Here is an 18577-nt window from a genome sequence, read left to right as displayed (position 1 = left end):
GACTAGGATGCATATTGTGAGGATTATCATTATCACTGAACTTCATAAGAGAATTTACCTCTACCACCTTAGGCAGTGGTGGTGTATTAAGCCCATGTATTTCTTCAATAGGAGGTAAATTTTTAACATCCTCAGCTTTAATACCTTTTTCCTTCATAGATTTCTTTGCCTCTTGCATATCTTCAGGATTGGGATATAATATACCCCTCTTCTTCGGAGTGGGTTTAGGCGGTGGTTCAGGAATAGTCCAATCATCATTATTTTTCAATATGCTATTCAATAATTCTTCAGCTTGAGCAACAGTTCATTCCCTGAAAACACAACCAGCACAACTATTTAGGAAATCCCTAGAAGCATCGGTTAGTCCATTATAGAAGATATCAAGTATTTCATTTTTCTTTAGAGGATGATCAGGCAAAGCATTAAGTAACTGGCAAAGCCTCCCCCATGCTTGTGGGAGACTCTCTTCTTTAATTTGCACAAAGTTAAATATTTCCTGTAAGGCAGCTTGTTTCTTATGACCAGGAAAATATTTTGCAGAGAAGTAATAAACCATATCCTGGGGACTACGCACACAACCAGGAGCAAGAGTATTCTACCAAGCTTTAGCATCACCCTTTAATGAGAAAGGAAATAATTTGAGAATAAACTAATAGCGAGTTTTCTCATCATGAGTAAAAAGGGTGGCTATATCATTCAACTTAGTAAGATGTGCCACAACAGTTTCAGTTTCATAACCATGGAAAGGATTAGATTCAACCAAAGTAATTAACTCTGGGTCGACAGAGAATTCATAATCCTTATCATCAATAAAGACATGTGAAGTAGCAAACTTAGGATCACATTTCATTCTAGCATTCAGAGATTTTTCTTTATACTTGCATAGTAATTTCTCTAGATCATCTCTATCATTGCAAGCAAAAATATCTCTAGTTGTTTCTTCACTCATAACATAACCTTCCGGTACCTTAGGCAATTCATATCTAGGAAGGCTAGTTCTAGTAGGTGTTTCAGGAGTTTTAGTTTCAAGCTCATCATCAGATTCAACAACATCATGTTGTACAACTCTAGCAATTTGTTTAACAAGAAATTCACCAAGTGGCACATCATCATTATCAAGCAAGGTACTAGCATCATCATAAGCATCATTCATAATAGAAGTAGCATCATCAATAACTTGTGACATATCAGGATTAATAGCATGTGGTGGTGTTGCAAGTTTACTCATAACAGACGGTGAATCTAAAGCAGAACTGGATGGCAGTTCCTCACCTCCCCTCGTCTTTGAGGGATAAATCTTAGTCTTTGGATCCTTCAGATTCTTCATAGTGATAATATGATAATAACCCCAAGTGACTCAAAAAATATAGCTATGCTCCCCAGCAACGGCGCCAGAAAAAGGTCTTGATAACCCACAAGTATAGGGGATCCAACAGTTTTCGAGGGTAAAGTATTTAACCCAAATTTATAGATTCGACACAAGGGGAGCCAAAGAATATTTGAAGGTATTAGTAGCTGAGTTGTCAATTCAACCACACCTGGAGATTAATTATCTGCAGCAAAGTGATCAGTAGCAAAGTAGTTTGATAGTTTTGATAGTAGTGACAGTAGCAATAGTAACAGTAACAGTGATAGCAGTAATTTGTAGCAAGTGTAACAGTGATGATAGCAGTAGTAACGCAGCAAGATCAATAAGAATAAATTCGTAGGCATTGGATCCGTGACTTGTTGGATGATATTCATCATGTGACGGTTATAACCTAGGGCGATACGACACTAGCTCCAGTTCATCGATATAATGTAGGCATGTATTCCGTAAATATTCATACGTGCTTTATTTAAAGAACTTGCATGACATCTTTTGTCCTACCATCCCGTGGCAGCGGGGTCCATATTGGAAACTAAGGGATATTAAGGCCTCCTTTCAATAGAGAACCGGAACAAAGCATTAACACATAGTGAATACATGAACTCCTCAAACTACGGTCGTCACCGAGAGTGGGCCCTGTTGTTGTCACTCCAGGGTTGTTGGATCATAACACGTAGTAGGTGACTATAACTTGCAAGATCGGATCTAAAACATGGATATAATGATGAATTCATAAACGGTTCATATCTGAGTTCATGGCACCCGGGCCCAAAGTGACAAGCATTAAGCATAGCAAAGTCATAGCAACATCAATCTAAAAACATAGTGGATACTAGGGATCGGGCCCTAACAAAAATAACTCGATTACATGATGAATCTCATCCAACTCCTCACCGACCAGCGAGCCTACGAAGGAATTACTCACTCCCGGTGGGGAGCATCATGGAATTGGCGATGGAGATTGGTTGGTGATGACGAAGAACGAAGATCCCCCTCTCCGGAGCCCCAAACGGACTCCAGATCTGCCCTCCCGAGGAAGAACAGGGCTTGGCGGCGGCTCCGTCTCGTGGATCGCGATAATTCTTTCTCCCTGATTTTTTCTGGAAATATGTGATTTTATAGTATCAGGGGGGGTCGTCAGCGGGGCCACCAGGTGGGTACAACCCACCTGGGCGCGCCAGGAAAGGGGCGCGCCCTCGTCGGCTGTGCCCACCCAGGGGCCCCTTTCTGGTGGGTCTTGGCTCCAAAAATTCTTATTATTGATATAAAAAATCCTCGCAAAGTTTCGTTCCATTCTGAGAACTTTCATTTCTGCACAAAAAGAACACCATGGTAGTTCTGCTGAAAACAGCGTCAGTCCGGGGTTAGTTTCATCCAAATCATGCAAATTAGAGTCCAAAACAAGAGGAAAAACGTGAGAAAAAGTAGATACGTTGCAGACGTATCGGCGAGCCACTGACTTATTGGAAATAATACATACTGATGTATGCGGTCCGATGAGTGTTGAGGCTCGCGGCGGGTATCGTTATTTTCTGACCTTCACAGATGATTTGAGCAGATATGGGTATATCTACTTAATGAAACACAAATCTGAAACATTTGAAAAGTTCAAAGAATTTCAGAGTGAAGTGGAAAATCATCGTAACAAGAAAATAAAGTTTCTACGATCTGATCGCGGAGGCGAATATTTGAGTTATGAGTTTGGTCTTCATTTGAAACAATGTGGAATAGTTTCGCAACTCGCGCCACCTGGAACACCACAGCGTAATGGTGTGTCCGAACGTCGTAACCGTACTTTATTAGATATGGTGTGATCTATGATGTCTCTTGCCGATTTACCACTATCGTTTTGGGGTTATGCTTTAGAGACGGCTGCATTCACATTAAATAGGGCACCATCTAAATCTGTTGAGACGACACCATATGAACTGTGGTTTGGCAAGAAACCTAAACTGTCATTTCTTAAAGTTTGGGGCTGCGATGCTTATGTGAAAAAGCTTCAACCTGATAAGCTCGAACCCAAATCGGAGAAGTGCGTCTTCATAGGATACCCAAAAGAAACTGTTGGGTACACCTTCTATCACAAATCTGAAGGCACGATCTTTGTTGCTAAGAATGGATCCTTTCTAGAGAAGGAGTTTCTCTCGAAAGAAGTGAGTGGGAGGAAAGTAGAACTTGATGAGGTAGTTGTACCTATCTCGAATTGGAAAGTGGTTCATCACAAAAATCAGTTCCAGTGATGCCTACACCAATTAATGAGGAAGCTAATGATGATGATCATGAAACTTCATATCAAGTTACTACCGAACCTCGTAGGTCAACTAGAGTTCGTTCCGCGCCAGAGTGGTACGGTAATCCTGTTCTGGAAGCCATGTTACTAGACTATGATGAACCTACGAACTATGAGGAAGCAATAATGAGCCCAGATTCCGTGAAATGGCTTGAGGCCATGAAATCTGAGATGGGATCCATGTATGAGAACTAAGTGTGGACTTTGGTTGACTTTCCCGATGATCGGCAAGCCATAGAAAATAAATGGATCTTCAAGAAGAAGACTGACGCTGACGGTAATGTTACTGTCTACAAAGCTCGACTTGTTGCGAAAGGTTTTCAACAAGTTCAAGGAGTTGACTACGATGAGACTTTCTCACCCATAGCGATGCTTAAGTCTGTCTGAATCATGTTAGCAATTGCCGCATTTTATGATTATGAAATTTGGCAAATGGATGTCAAACTGCATTCCTTAATGGATTTCTTAAAGAAGAGTTGTATATGATGCAACCAAAAGGTTTTGTTGATCCTAGAGGTGCTAATAAAGTGTGCAAGCTCCAGCGATCCATTTATGGACTGGTGCAAGCCTCTCGGAGTTGGAATATACGCTTTGATAGTGTGATCAAAGCATATTGTTTTATACAGACTTTTGGAGTAGTCTGTATTTACAAGAAAGTGAGTGGGAGCTCTGTAGCATTTCTAATATTATATGTGGATGACATATTGTTGATTGGAAATGATATAGAATTTCTGGATAGCATAAAAGGATACTTGAATAAGAATTTTTCAATGAAAGACCTCGGTGAAGCTGCTTATATATTGGGCATCAAGATCTATAGAGATAGATCAAAATGCTTAATTGGACTTTCACAAAGCACATACCTTGATAAAGTTTTGAAGAAGTTCAAAATGGATCAGTTGAAGAAAGGGTTCTTGCCTGTGTTACAAGGTGTGAAGTTGAGTCAGACTCAATGCCCGACCACTACAGAAGATAGAGAGAAAATGAAAGTCATTCCCTATGCCTCAGCCATAGGTTCTATCATGTATGCAATGTTGTGTACCAGACCTGATGTGTGCCTTGCTATAAGTTTAGCAGGGAGGTACCAAAGTAATCCAGGAGTGGATCACTGGACAGCGGTCAAGAACATCCTGAAATACCTGAAAAGGACTAAGGATATGTTTCTCGTTTATGGAGGTGACAAAGAGCTTGTCGTTAATGGTTACGTCGATGCAAGCTTTGACACTGATCCAGATGACTCTAAGTCACAAACTGGATACGTATTTATATTGAATGGTGGAGCTGTCAGTTGGTGCAGTTCCAAGCAGAGCGTCATGGAGGGATCTACGTGTGAAGCGGAGTACATAGCTGCTTCGGAATCAGTAAATGAAGGAGTCTGGATGAAGGAGTTCATATCCGATCTAGGTGTAATACCTAGTGCATCGGGTCCAATGAAAATATTTTGTGACAATACTGGAGTAATTGCCTTAGCGAAGGAATCCAGATTTCACAAGAGAACCAAACACATCAAGAGACGCTTCAACTCCATCCATGATCAAGTCAAGGACGGAGACATAGAGATTTGCAAAATACATACGGATCTGAATGTTGCAGACCCGTTGGCTAAGCCTCTTCCACGAGCAAAACATGATCAGCACCAAGACTCCATGGGTGTTAGAATCAGTAAAATGTAATCTAGATTATTGACTCTAGTGCAAGTGGGAGACTGAAGGAATATGACCTAGAGGCAATAATAAAGTTGTTATTTATATTTCCTTATATCATGATAAATGTTTATTATTCATGCTAGAATTGTATTAACCGGAAACTTGCTACATGTGTGAATACATAGACAAAACAAAGTGTCCCTAGTATATTGCCTCTACTTGACAAGCTCGTTAATCGAAGATAGTTAAGTTTCCTGACCATACACACATGTTGCCATTTTATGAACGGGAACACATCATTAGGAGAATGATGTGATGGACAAGACCCATCCGTTAGCTTAGCATAATGATCGTTAAGTTTTATTGATATCGCTTTCTTCATGACTTATACATATTCCTTTGACTATGAGATTATGTAATTCCCGAATGCCGGAGGAACACCTTGTGTGCTATCAAACGTCACAACGTAACTGGGTGATTATATAGATGCTCTACAGGTGTCTCCGAAGGTGTTTGTTGGGTTGGCATCGATTGAGATTAGGATTTGTCACTCCGAGTATCGGAGAGGTATCTCTGGGCCCTCTCGGTAATGCACATCACTATAAGCCTTGCAAGCAATGTGACTAATGAGTTAGTTGTGGGATGATGCATTACGGAACGAGTAAAGGGACATGCCGGTAACGAGATTGAACTAGGTATGAAGATACTGACGATCGAATCTCGGGCAAGTAACATAGCGATGACAAAGGGAATCATGTATGTTGTCATTACGGTTTAACCGATAAAGATCTTCATAGAACATGTAGGAACCAACATGAGCATCCAGGTTCCGCTGTTGGTTATTGATCGGAGATGTGTCTCGGTCATGTCTACATAGTTCTCGAACCCGTAGGATCCGCACGCTTAACGTTCGATGATGATTCGTATTATGAGTTATGTTTTTTGGTGACCGAAGATTGTTTGGAGTCCCGGATGAGATCACGGACATGACAAGGAGTCTCGAAATGGTCGAGAGGTAAAGATTGATATATTGGAAGATGGTATTCGGACACCGGAATGGTTTCGGAGTGGTTCGGGTATTTTTCAGAGTACCGAGGGGTTACCGGAACCCCCCGGGGAAAGTAATGGGCCTACATGGGCCATAGGGGAGAGGGGAGGCAGCCCACAAGGGGTGGCCGCGCCCCCCTCCCTTGGGGAGTCCGAATTGGACTAGGGGAGGGGGCGTGCCCCCCTTTCCTTCTCCTCTTCCCTCTCCTTCCCCCTTTCCCCCTCCATAAGAAGGAAGGGGGAAACCGACTAGGACTAGCAGTCCTAGTGGGTTTCCCCCCACTTGGCGCGCCACCTAGGGCCGGCCTCCTCCCCTCTCCTCCTTTATATACGGGGGCAGGGGGCACCCCAAAGCACATCAATTGTTCTTAGCCGTGTGCGGTGCCCCCCTCCACAGTTTACTCCTCCGGTCACACCGTCATAGTGCTTAGGCGAAGCCTTGCGCGGATCACATCACCATCACCGTCACCACGCCGTCGTGCTGACGAAATTCTCCCTCGACCCTCTGCTGCATCAAGAGTTCGAGGGACGTCATCGAGCTGAACGTGTGCTGAACTCGGAGGTGCCGTACGTTCGGTACTTGATCGGTCGCGAAGACATTCGACTACATCAACCGCGTTAAACTAACGCTTCCACTTTCGGTCTAGGAGGGTACGTGGACACACTCTCCCCCTCTCATTGCTATGCATCTCCTAGATATATTTGCGTGATTGTAGGAAATTTTTTGAAATTGCATGCTACGTTCCCCAACAATTTGGACACCGGAAGTGTTTCGGGACTTACCGGGAAGGAATCGGGTCATCGGAAGGGGTTCTGGGCACCCCCACACAAGATATGGGCCTTATGGGCCAAAGGAGGGGACAAACCATCCCACAAGGGGACTGGTGCGCCCCCTCCCTTCTTTGGTCTCCCCTAGGAAAGGAAAAGTGGGAGGGCTAGCCCCTCCTGCCTTTCCCTCTCATGGGAGAAAGGAAAAGGGGGGCGCCACCCTCCCCTACCTTTCCCCGCAATCCAAATAAGGAAAGAGGGGGGCGCGGCCTGGGAGGGACCCCAAGTAGGATTCCTCCTACTTGGGCGCCTCCTTTGGCTACTCCTTCCTCCTTCCCACCTATATATACATGGGTAGGGGGCGCCACACAGGGACACAACATTGTCTTAGCCGTGTGTGGGGCCCCCGTCCACCGTTTACTCCCTAGGTCATATTTTTGTAGTGCTTAGGCAAAGCCCTGCGGAGATCACATCACCATCACCGTCACCACGTCGTCGTGCTACCGGAACTCATCTACTACCTCGCTGTCTTGCTGGATCAAGAAGGCGAAGGACGTCACCGAGCTGAACGTGTGCAGAACGCGGAGGTGCCGTGCGTTCGGTACTAGATCGGTTGGAGCGCGAAGAAAGTTCGACTACATCAACCGCGTTGTGAAACACTTCCGCTTACGGTCTACGAGGGTACGTAGACACACTCTCCCCTTCGTTGCTATGCATCTCCATGGATAGATCATTGCGTGTGCGTAGAATTTTTTTATTTTTCCATGCAACGATTCCCAACAATCTCAACCTTCTTGTCGATGTTTTTTTCATTTATCCTCCGTCTTTCCTTTCTCTCCTCGGTGGTCTCATGGTATTACTTCTTCCACGTGGCACCGTCTCCGACACCGTGCACGCATCCATACGACGGCCAAGTGTCCACCGGGAGTCCTTTCAATATGTTCAAGGCCCGGTTGAATGAGGTGTCCCACTTGGGCCTCGCCAACGCCTCATACGGCGAGTCGTTTTCAGCCGCAATCCTGTGCCGCTCTTTCTGCAAAAGGAACATGGATCATTTACAAATGTGACTAAACTTGCAGTCGAATTGATCAAAAGCTAAAATTAGGGGGTAAATTAATAATTACCAGTAGTCTCATGAACTCCTTCGTGACCGCGTCTGTATCGAAAACCTTGTTGACTCAGTCCCAACGGTACCGGGCCCTGATGACGTCACGCACCTGTAGGACGGTGAACTCCGCCAAGGGGTCTGGGGTCCCCAGTCTTTTGCGTGCCCATATGGGCCTCTTCCCCGCATAACCACGGCTTCCGAGGTGGTGGCACCCCATGTTCCTCTCTTGAAGCCCCTTCATGTACTCCTACTTTTCTTTGGCAGCTTCGGCAACGCAAGCCTTCTTGAATATTTCAAACTGCTCTGCCGTAATTTTCAGATTATCGTTTACAATCTTGGAGTAGAGTTCCTCTTTGACGATGATCCGATTTTCACCCTTACTTCCAGGCGGACAACGCGCCGCTAAACTTGCCCATGGCGCGTTTGTTTATCTTCTTCATTGTCGGGTCTTGCCACGGTCGAGTGTATTAGATTTCATCCCGACCCGGGAACAAGAATACTTGGTGCAGCTAGGAGGGAGTGCTCCATATTTGGTATCTTCTTTAATTTCTTATCTTCTTTAAGTTCTCATCATTGATGGGGGCGGTTGCCCGTAGGATGCAGCCTATTTGATTGCCGTAGCACGTGCGCACTTCCGCAGGCTCTTTTGGATCAAAATTGCCGGAGTCCACCTCCGTGACCACCACTCTAGTAGTGTTGAGTTGGTTTGGGCGTCGTATCGTCTTTGGTTTCGGTTCTATACCGGCTTCGCCAGTCTCGGTGCCGGTCTCAGCGCCGGTGCCGGTCTCAGCGCCGGTGCCGGTCTCAGTGCCGGTCTCGACGCCGGTGTCGGTCTCAGTGCCGGTCTCGACGCCGGTCTCGATGTTGGGCTCAGTCTCAGATGTGACAGGTGGGCCCTACAATAATTGTTGCTCCTCGAGAAGGTTCAAATACGCGTATGCCGCCTCGTTGACGTTACAATCACCAGAACCCTGTCCTTCATCGTTGCTAGCCATGTTTCCTACGATTAAATGTAGTCAATTAATTCTATACCTAATAAAATGAATAATGACATAAAAAAGGCATATGTTTTGCAGGAATGTTGATTCATTCCAGTTACGGCAAATCCCGGGCATTCGATATGTCCTAGTTTGTAGCACAAGTCATGCCGAAATTCATGGAAAATTTTGGCATGACCTTTGCTACAAAGTGGACAAATCGAGCGCTGAAATTTGCCGAAACGGAAATGAATCAACATTCCGGCAAAACATAGGCCACTCGGCTTCATTCCCTGCAAACAACAAAAGGCCACTTGGGCACAATCGAACCACTTCAATGTTGCATATAACATGACCACTTAAGAACTTGTACATGAGCAACTACAACAGTAGATATACATGAGCAAACACTATTGAGGAATTTGCATATAACATGGCCACTTCAAATTTGCATCTCCTAGTGTTTGACACTTCAAGAAAATCTACACAAATCTCATGCTCTCTCAAACTCAATTCAAAAACCAAATCTAGATGGATGAACCCTAGAAACCTAGAACCTTTACATATTTCTCCTAAATTGCTGTCCTGATAAAAATTATGTCCTAATAAAAATTATGAACCCTAGAACTCAATTTTTGTCCTAAATTTCAAATTATGAACCATAGAACTCAATTCAACTTATGTCCTAAATTTCGGTCATAATAAAAAATCATTAAAAATTAAGAACCTACTGGACTTGCAGCACTAATAGAAATTTATATTTTTGTACTGAATTTTTTCTCTAAACTAAACCCTACTGCCCTAATTAACATCTAATTGAAAAACTAAGTTAGAAGAAAATTCAGTTAACTACTAATAGAACAAAATTCAGTTAACTTTAGTGCTCTATAACGATGAAATGAAAAAAGAATCAGTTAACTACTAATTTCATTCATCTAACTTCACCTAATTAACCTACTGTACCACTACTACTAGCAGCACTACTAACCTAATTAACCTAGTAAAACCCTACTTCCCTAACTAAAAAAACATCTAATTAAGATCTACTAGTACCACTATATATACTACTAGCAGCACTGCTGCAACATTTTCTTCATTTTGTTCTTTAAAAAAACATCTATGAAAACAAAAACCATAATTAAACCTACTGCCCTAACTAAATTTTTGCTCTAAACCCTACTGCCCTAGTTAAACCCTACTTCCCTAACTAAATTTTTGCTCTAAACTAAATCTTTGCTCTAACCTAGCCAACCTAGTTTACCTACTTAACCTAGCTAGTTGACTTAGTTACATAACCTAGCTAGTTAACCTACTTAACCTAGCTAATTCCTAGGGTTCATAACTAAATTCACCTAAGTAAATTAACCTAGAGAGGAGGGGTGGGGGCTTACAGAGAGGGTGCTCGGGGGAACAGTTGCGGGGAGGTGCTCGGGGGAGACGGTGGCGCGGAGGGCGTCGAGGGTGGCTCCAGTGGTGTCTACGACGGCTCCAGTGACGGCGAGGGAGGCAGGGGCGTCAAGGGAGGCAGGGACGGCGAGGAGTGGACGAGGGTGGCTCTAGGGCGTCGATGGCGCGTGGCTCCGGTGCAGGCGATGACGCGCGGCTCCGGTGGCGGCTCCGGTGACGGCGACGGAGGCAGGGCAGCGAGGGAGAGGTAGGAGACGCGAGAAGAATGGGGAATTGGGGGAAGGAGGGACGCCCGCGCAGGGGCAAGCCAAACTTAGTGGTAGCGCTTGCTAAAGCGCTTTTTGGCGGAACGCGCTACTGCTATAGATAAGTTAGCTATAGCGCCTGTCCTGAAAACGCGCTATAGCTAAAGTAGCTATAGCGCTTTCTTGAAAACACGCTGGGGCTATTGCTTCCATTTTTATTTTTCTTTAATTTTCCTTTCATTGTTTCTTTCCTCTTTTGTTTTATTTTTCTTTTCTTAGTTGCAGCACTGTCGCCTTAAAACGCGCTGCTACTATTTTGTTAGCCGTAACGCGGTCCGTAGACGGGCGCTACTACTATACCAAGCCTGGCGGCAACGGTGTAACAGTTATAGTAGTATCGCTTTTTATGCGGGACGCGCTACTGCTATGTATGTAGCAGTAGCAGGCTTTTCCGCACTCAACGCACTACTGCTATCTAACAGTAGCGCATTGTTTTAACAAGCGCTACTAATAAGTCTCTGTGTATATGCTTTTTCCTAGTAGTGTGGGGAATGCTAGAAATCAAGATTCTTGTGGTAGGATTGGAATATCTTGATCTCAACACATGAGTAGGTGGTTGTCTCTCACAAAATGTATGCTGGAAGTGTAGACACGTTCTGATGGCTCTCTCACATATGGAGAAGGGGGTGGAGGGGTATATACACTACAAAAAAATACACTTCCGTGATGATACGTGTTTGTCACAGTAGGTCGCGTTTTCTGTCATGCATGTACATCCATGACAAATTTATGACAGAATCAAGATAGTCATACCTGTGCTGTCGTAGAAGTGTTCCATGACATTGCCAAAATTATCATCACGGAAGTGTCCACTTCCATGACGATAAATCGCGCGTCACAGAAGTGCTTTCATCAAGGGTGACCGACACGTGGCATCCACCGTAACGGAACGCCGTTAAGCTATCAGGTCGGGTTTTGGATCCGATAACCCGTTAACAGCCGCGACAATGGGGATTTTCCACGTGTAAAATCATCTTTGGCTGGAGGAAACACGTGTCAGCTCCGCATTGGCACGGGTGTCACTCATCCAACGGTCGAGATGGGCCTATGATATGTTGACACGTGGACCGGCACAAAAGTGGCCCACAAAGTTTAAATGGGCTGGCCCCACCGAAGGCCCATAAGATTTAGCGGACCATAATGGGCTGGCCCAGCTAAAGGCCCAGAAAATTTAGCGGACCATAATGGGACGGCCCAGCTAAAGGCCCACACGATTTTGCAGACCATAATGGGCCGGCCCAGCTAAAGGCCCACAAGATTTTGCGGACCACAATGGGCCGTCCCAGCTAAAGGCCCACAAGATTCTGCAAACCATAATGGGCCGGCCCAGCTAAAGGCCCAACATTCTCTGTCAAATCGTCCTGTCAACGGCCTGTCCTAAACTTGTCATCAAGGCGGCCCATGGTCACTTCTGGCCCGTTAACAGTCCGCTAAGTAATTGGGCCGAATTACGGCCCGGTGTATTTCCGGCCTGTTAAAGGTCCGGCTTCATTTGGGCCCATTTACAGGCCCTCAAAACTTTCGGCCCATAAACGACCGTGAAGGATTTGGGTCATATTCGGCCATGTCTGACATTTGGCCTGTTAGAGGCCCACTATAGCTTTAGGCCACTTTCGGCCTGTTGTCATTTTCGGCATGTTAACGCCGGACGTAAACCATGGGCCATATGTGGCCCAACGTCATATTGGGCCCATTAACGGCCCATATAAAAATGAGGATAATCTAGCCCGACCGAAGTTCCGGCCTGTTAAAGGCCCGTATATTAGGTCGGCGCATTTACGGCCCGTCCGAATTTCGGCCTGTCAAAGATCCGCATCGTAAATGGGCCACCATTTCGGCCTGCTAAGTCCAGTGGGTTATTTGGCACAATCAAGGCCCAATCTCACTTTCGGTCTATTAAAGGCCCATGTTTTTATGGGCTCGAGATATTTACACCTGTAAATGGCCTATTTTTACTGAGGGCCCAAATTATGTTTAGGCCTGTTAAAGGCCCACTATGGGCACAGGCCTACCAGAAAAATATGAAAGCTTATGCTGATTTAGGCCCAGATATTTTTAGTGGGCTATATGCCAATTTCGGCTCGTAATCATTTTTAGCCCAATTGGAATGGGCCCGACGAATGTTGGCATGTTGGGCTCCTACGAAGCTTTCGGCCGAATACATTACTAAGATAAACCTACACTATACAAAAATAGCGTCGTAATTACTGCAGCCTGAGGCAGCATCATAAATGTTGTATCACAACAAAATAAATTCCAACCATACAACAAAAGGCATGTTGGCATAAAGTTTACAGTCCTTCCAGATAAAAGCACCATCAGATGTATAGAAGCACAGATCATTTGACCTGAGTGCTAATGTTTCAGGCTGTAGAATCTGATGGAGCAGCATGATCTCCACCTTTTTTCCGCCATTTCTCTTGAACAACGAAGCAAATGTTTGATAGTCTGGTTTCAAAACCATTCATATCTTGACGACATTTCTCAACCACTATTCTTGTTTCCGAAACAACGTCCATTAGGGATTGGACTTGTGTCTGGAGCACAGATATATCACTCTGTCTAGCAGGAAGATTTTGTTCAGTAGGCGATTTGGACGAGGTTACCTTGACAACCAACCCAGAATTACGCAGGAAGGTGCTTTTTGCACTGTTAGTGGAGAGATACTGATGCACTGCAGCAAGAGGTGACATTGTGCCTGTAGTAGCCTCGTCACCTTCAGGTGGTTGTGGTTGTTCAATCATTTGTTCCATAGCTTCCTGAAAGTTTGAACTTGTAGATTAGTGTACCAGATAAGTTACTAATCAGCCAAAAACAAACAAAGTAGGTTAAACATTTATACATAACTTATTTTGGTGAACTACTGTAATACATTAGCATGTATTGTAGTGCCAACTACATAATAAAAATCACTTTAGGACCATATGTCCATGTAGCATGCCCACTGTATTGTCTATTTCCTCACATTCGTTGACATCTAAGGATAAAGAGACATGGTTTAAAGTAGGATGAACATAGTATGACATCATTCATATCATGGGCAAACAGATATAAAACAAACAGGCTATTTTATCATTGTGTGCGCACGTGAACATAACAACTAGATTACAGATCAAGACCAAAAGAATATCCTTCATCTCTTTTAAACCATGTAAGGTGAAATGATACGTTAAGACAATTGTGAATAAAAGTGAACAGAGTAACTGACATTGGCTGCAAACCAAGTAGTTAAATGAACACATCACAGTACCAATCAGTTCAAGGCAGGAGGAGTAAGGACTTACAACAACGGCTTGAACTGGTGTGCTCATGCCCTTCATCTTGCTGGTGTGGCAATCCTTGAAGATTTGCACTGCATTCGGTTCAGGTTCTTTTTGGTCCGCACGGGCTTTCCTCTGTATTTGGAACAAGTCAATATAGATATGATAATATGGCACAAAAAAAGAAGGAAGTAGCAGCTATTTACAAGAGCCTCGCAGTGTGCAATATAGCTATGAGATCCTGTTGTCTGTTGGAATTTCACTTTAGAACGGTTGGTTTTGTTCTTCAAACAGTTAGCCTAGAAGAAGATACACTTGTAAGGCACATACATAAATACAAGTTCAATATGTGGTCTGGTCAAATACATATAGCCTACCTGATACTTTGGATCAGACCAGTGTTTAACGAGGGCTGTCCAGTCTTCATCTATAATATATTCCACTGGAGATGTTTGGGCGATTTCATTGTTAGCCTTGCCTTCAAAGTGAGATTTTCTAAGGTGGTACCGATACTGTCGCATAGCAGACTAAAAAACATGAGTGCATGCTTGTTTAGTTGCATCATCTTTCGGATCCAACTTGAACCTCATCTGTTGAAAAAAGAATGTGAGTCTTATTAGGAGGAAGCTAGAAAGTATGGGACAGAGCAAGACAATATTACTAATTGCGATGAATAACATTACTTACGGATAAATGGTCAAGGAAGGTGTTAAACTGGGTATTGTCTTTCTCATTCCTGTACTAGATCCACGTTGGGAGGATACGTGCATGACACCTAACGGCAACGGCTGCCTCTGATACTAACTTGGCTGACTCTGTAGCATCACGTGGCCTTTTTAAACTTGCCTCAAAATGGATCTCCATTCTTCCTCCTTTAGATTTTGTTAATCTGTCAAGCATTATCCCTGATGTCTGTTTCCACTTGCGCCGTGGTGCTAGTTCAACAACGAATATGGAAAGTGTTAGTGTACATCAAACTGTGAGAGTACATATAAAGGAGCATGCAACTACAACTTGACTTGGTCAGGTACCGTCTTGGTGTTGATGCTCATGAGGTTCATCTGATCTTGCCAAGTCCTATTGTGTCAGCAGTGCTTCGGAAGTAGTGTTAGGTGTGAAGGCAGCTTGGGAACTGGCCAGTTCCGGAGCAAACGAACGAGTAACTGGTTGAGATGCTGGTACAGTTGAAGCGGATGCTGTAGCTGGTGGAGCAGGTGATACTGTGCTTGTAGATTTAGCCGGCGGACTTGGACCTTCTACTGCACTATAAGTACCAGCAGAACCTCGACGGCAGAACCTTTTCCGTTTCACCCGACGAGTAACAGCACTCCCTACTATATTATTTTCCTCGCTCTTTTTTGACTTTGCCATGTCAAGCTGTACCCACAACACAAAAGAATAAAATCACTCTTCAGAACTCACTGATGCATGATACAGACAAGCAATACTTTTATGTAAGACAACCGTATGAGGATGGAATATGTAAGAAAAATAGGACGACATGACATATTCACAGCTACAATGTGCAAACTAAGAAGAAGGATTTTCAAGAAAATAGAAGTAATGCAAGCTAGACACCATATGAAAGATGCAACCAATATTACTCTGCCAAGTTAAAAGTGTCTTGTCATAAGTGGCAATTCGAAAAATTAGAAGCAGTACAATGTAGAAATCAATGCAAGATGCAACCACTATCAAACTGCCATGTTAAAAGCGTCCAATCATGAGTGACTGATGCGGGATACACAACAGCAGTACTTTGATGTAAGAACATGGTATGATAGATAGATGCAGTGCATTCTAGACAAAGAAAGCCATGTCATATGCACATGTATAACGTATAAACTTAGCAGGTGCAATTTAATCAAAATAGAAGAAATACAGGCTAGACAACATATGCAACATGAAACCAATTATCACACTGTCAACTTAGAGCAAGCACCTGCGATGGTGGATTACGGGAGATGAACTCATCATGTAGACTTGGGACTTCAACTTCATTAGCAGTAGCAGTGGCAAATCTAGAGAGTCTCTGTTTGCGTCGGTGCGGAGGACCACCAACATCCCCTAACTTACTCTTTTCCTTCCTATTTTCTGATATTGCCTTATGAAGTCAAAACCACAAGAAGATGAATAAAATTAGCTCTGCATAACTGGTTGACGCATGATACAGACGAACACTACTTTGATGTAAGGCAAGCGCAGGATAGGAGGATGGAATATATACAAAAAAATACAGCGTTTCATATTCACACATACGATAGGAGGATGGAATATGTATGAAAAAACAGTAAGCGGAAGGCATTTCAACAAAATTAGAAGAAATGAAAGCTAGGCACCATATGAACATGCAACCAATATCACTCTATCAGGTAAAAAGTGTCTCGTCATAAGTGCCATTTCAAGAAATTAGAAGCAGTACAAGCTAGAAGACAATGCAGGATGCAACCTACATCACAGTCCCAAGTTAAATGTGTCTTATGGGTAAGTGATCGTTGCAGGTATAAGTTGTAAGCTACGCAGATGCAATTCAACATAATCAGAAGCAATACAAACTAGACATCATACGGAAAACGCAACCACGTATAACAGTTCCAAGTAAGAGCAAGCACCTGTGATGGTGGAGTAGGGGAGATGTGCTCATCGTGTACACGTATGTTCTAGAAACAGGAACACGTGTCATATTCACAGGCATTATGTGTAAAGTAAGCAGATGCAATTCAAGTTAGAAGCAATACAAGCTAGACATCATACGCAACATGCAACCACATATAATAGTGTCAAGTTAGAGCAAGCACCTATGATGGTGGAGTAGGGGAGATGTGCTCATCATCTACACAGCTACGTTGACTGTCCAGCCTTGTGTTGTCTTGCGAATCTTGTTGGGAGGATGGCGGAGTAGAATCTGTAGAGACCCCCTGTTTGAGTTGCTCCGAAGGACCACCATCATCCACTGCCGGACTAATTTGCTTCAGTTGTAATGATTTTGCATTGTGAAGTCAAACCTATAAGAAAAAGGAATAAAATTCGCTCTTCAGAACTCATTCATGCATGATACTGACGAACACTACTCGGATGAAAGGCAAACACATGATGCGAGGATGGAATATGTATGAAAAACAGGATGGTGTGACATATTCACACCTATAATGTGGTAACTAAGCAGAAGGCATTTCAACAAATTAGAAGCACTGCAAGCTAGACACCATATGAAAGATGCAACCAATATCACTCTGCCAAGTTCAAACTGTATGGCGTTTCAACAAATTAGAAGCAGTACATGCTAGAAATCATATGCAAGACACAACCAATATCACAGTGGCGACTTAAAGGTGCCTTATCATAAGTGACTGATGCGGGATATGGAAGAATAGTAGTCTGATGTAGAAACAGGAACACATATCATATTCACAGGCATTATGTGTAAAGTAAGCAGATGCAATTCAACAAAGTTAGAAGCAATACAAGCTAGACATCATACGCAACATGCAACCACATATAATAGTGCCAAGTTAGAGCAAGCACCTATGATGGTGGAGTAGGGGAGATGTGCTCATCATCTACACAGCTACGTTGACTGTCTAGCCTTGCGTTGTCTTGCGAATCTTGTTGGGAGGATGGCGGAGTAGAATTTGTAGAGAACCTCCGTTTCAGTTGCTCGGAAGGACCGCCATCATCCAATGCCTTGCCAATTTCCTTCAGCTTTATTGATTTTGCATTGTGAGGTCATACCGACAAGAAAAAGGAATATCATTCGCTCTTCAAAACTCATTCATGCATGATACTGACGAACACTACTCTAATGAAAGGCAAAGTCATGATACTTGTAACATCCCAAATTTTCAATTTGGAATGTTATAGTTTAAATCATCATTGCATAGCATATTTTATTGCATTTTGACAAATCCTCGATAAATCCTAAGCAACTCAAGGACCCTCGGAGAGAGTTAGGGATTTTTCCCGGTTTTTCATATTTGATTTTATCAAATAATAAAACGAGGATTTTTGGTTTTAATTATTTTTCTCTCCGAAAAATATTTCTATATTAAAATAAATGAGAGGAGAAAATATGACTTCTCCAAAATAATTGAAATATTGGAGGAAAAATATTAAAATCAAATATTGGATTTTATTCGGATTTTATTTGCAATTTTAATTGCATTAAAAAAATTGCACGTTTTCAAAACTGCATTTTTGGGCCAAGAAAATGTTCACCTTGTTCTATATATTTTAATTTTATGGGGAAAATTTGTTTTATCATTTTTGGATTTTTATTTATTTTTTTGCGATTTTTTTAGATTCGGCGAATATTTAAAAAAAACCCTGCGCCCGACTGGGCCGAGGCCCAGCCGAGCCAGGCCGGCCCGCCCGCGTCGTCTCCCTCCCGCGCACGCTCGCGC

Source organism: Triticum aestivum, chromosome 6D (assembly GCF_018294505.1).
Source record: "Triticum aestivum cultivar Chinese Spring chromosome 6D, IWGSC CS RefSeq v2.1, whole genome shotgun sequence".
NCBI lineage: Eukaryota > Viridiplantae > Streptophyta > Magnoliopsida > Poales > Poaceae > Triticum > Triticum aestivum.
The sequence above is the reverse complement of the archived record's forward strand: the minus strand, read 5'-3'. Positions refer to the sequence as shown.